Genomic DNA, 2,214 nt, shown 5'->3' on the forward strand with positions numbered 1-2,214 from the left:
TCTCCCCCCCCCCCCACCCCTCCCAAAAAAAAAACAAAAACAAAAACACTAACAAAACAACTCTTCATGTAATAACAAAGATGAATCAACAGCATTTCCAAGCTCTTGCATCCTGCTGGAAATCTCTTCTCTTCATGTTCCCACCATTATTCCTCCACAAGCCTTGGGGGATTGTGCTGTTCTCCAGAGACTACCAAACCAAGTCTTCATGAGGCAGGGGAGGGGATTCTTAAAAGTACCACTCACTTGAACCCTATGTCCTGCATATGTCCCAGCCAGGGTACACTGAGGAGACAATTCCAGTAGGGAGAGGTGGGATAAGCTTAAAAGGAGTAAGTGCAGATAGCGTCCAAAACCCTAATTGGATTGGATAATGTCTCCTTAGGAGTCAACCAGAATGCTAACTCACCCCTTGCATGTAATTTTAGTCTTAAAAATGAAGTTACTGATCCAGTTGGAGTCCTTGGCACCTCCTGAGACAGGTGCTCCTGTAGAGTAAGCCCTGCTCTCATCAGCCCCTTTCTCGTGGAGGGTTCTTCCAGCCATTGCTTGGCTTGGATCTCTGGAATTAATTTGTTATTGGGTATATTGTTTTTAAATTGTTTCTATAGGTTTCGAGCTGGTGGCTACTTAAAGCTGGAAAAATCAGACTGCGCCAAGTCCGATCCCACATCTTCACCCACCATCCCCTCCCTCACGTGCCATGTGGTGAGAATACCAGTTACCTCACAGTCTTGTAAATATGCACTGAGAGGAAGGAGCCAGGAGACGTTAACTTAAACTGAAATGGTAGATCAGTAATTGTGGACAAATATTATCATTGACAACGGAAAAGCACCCTTGTTACAGCCCTGCTACCCCTTGCTGTGTATATATACTTTGTCCTTCATATGTGAAAGATCCAGTGTTGGAATTCTTTGGTGTAAATAAACATTTGGTTTTATTTATCGAGGTTAGATTTAAGTTCCCTGTGTAGAGGCCTCCCTGGGGTGGTCATACACTGACACAGGAGTGGTGACAGCCACATGTGCCCTGGGCAGGCCATGTCCCTGTCACACCCATGGGGAGCAGTGCAGAGAAGCCTTACACAGATGTCACAAAGCCAAAGTATCTCCTGGGAGAAGGATCTTTTGCCATAACAAAAACCCCTCCTCTTCTGTCTCAGCCATGATGGTGGGGAGTTGAGATGATGAACCAATTATTAGTTGTTTGCCTGTTGCAACTCACTGGATTTCTGTGACTTGTTTTCAGTCACCTAATGCTAGGCTGGCTCAGCTGGTGTGGCTGCAGGCACAATGGCACCTGTCCCTTTCAGTGACCTCTCATCCCAAAGCCATTGCAGCAGTTGTTCCCGTGGACATTGAGTGATCTTCGTGTTCCTCAGTGGGTGCTGACGCCTTGGCCTGCAGCTCCTGCCTGTCCCAGGCACCCATCCCTCCCTCCTCTGTTCTGTGGGGAGGATGGACATGTGCTTCCATGTTGCTTAGTTAATTTTAGGATGGAGCATGTGGGCTGGATTAAACTGATTTATGGGACATGGAACATTGCCCCTTTCTGTGAGGAGTGCCAGCAGGGAGATGAGGTTTTTCACATACACCAGGATAGCTTTCTCCTCCATGCCTTCATCCAGTGGAAATCCATTGTACTTAATCTTTTATATCCTAAAGTGATGTGAAAGTTGGACTGTGTTGACTGTTACCTCAATGTGCTGTACCGTAAAAGCACCCAGTATGACAAAATACAGCTTGTTTGCACTGGTTCTGAGCTATGCAGGACATTTTACCCAGTTCTTTCGTTATTCCAAGCGAGGGAGGTTTGCATAAGGATAAGAATGGAAGAGGAAGCTGGGAGTGGTGGATGGCCCCAGTGCCTGTCAGCCCCTGCACGGACCCCTGTGCACGGAAGGAGCTTTGTGGCCTGGACAAGCCCTCAGAGCAGTGCGGGCACTCGCTCTCCCACTGCGGTGTCGGCGAGCACTGGACGGGGGAGTTCGGAGGGTTGACGGGGTTTTCTGCGTGATGGCAGCAGCCCCTGTGTGCAGCACCATTGAGGGTGCGTTACCCGGCCCCGGCAGCGCTGGGAATGACCCGTGCGGCGGCCATCGGGGAGGGTTCGGGGTTGGTTTTTGTGGGTTTTAAGCAGCCCCTGAGGCGCTCTCGGGCCGGACACAGCCAGGCCGCGCACACCCGTTCGCGCATGCGCGGCTGCCTCCCC

General features: G+C 49.9%; 1 protein-coding gene across 2 annotated transcripts in view; it reads left to right on the top strand.

The window, feature by feature from the left end:
• CSNK2A1 (casein kinase 2 alpha 1) overlaps positions 1-956 on the top strand; it is a 10,824-nt gene extending 9,868 nt beyond the window's left edge. The window contains exon 12 of one of the 2 annotated variants that reach the window (XM_031057989.1): positions 1-956. This exon is cut by the window's left edge and continues 387 nt beyond it. The gene's annotated coding sequence lies outside the window, so the exon portion shown is untranslated. The other variant, XM_031057990.1, reaches the window with a different exon arrangement.
• Positions 957-2,214: the final 1,258 nt, after the last annotated feature.

This window comes from Geospiza fortis, unplaced genomic scaffold, assembly GCF_000277835.1.
Source record: "Geospiza fortis unplaced genomic scaffold, GeoFor_1.0 scaffold188, whole genome shotgun sequence".
Lineage (NCBI taxonomy): Eukaryota > Metazoa > Chordata > Aves > Passeriformes > Thraupidae > Geospiza > Geospiza fortis.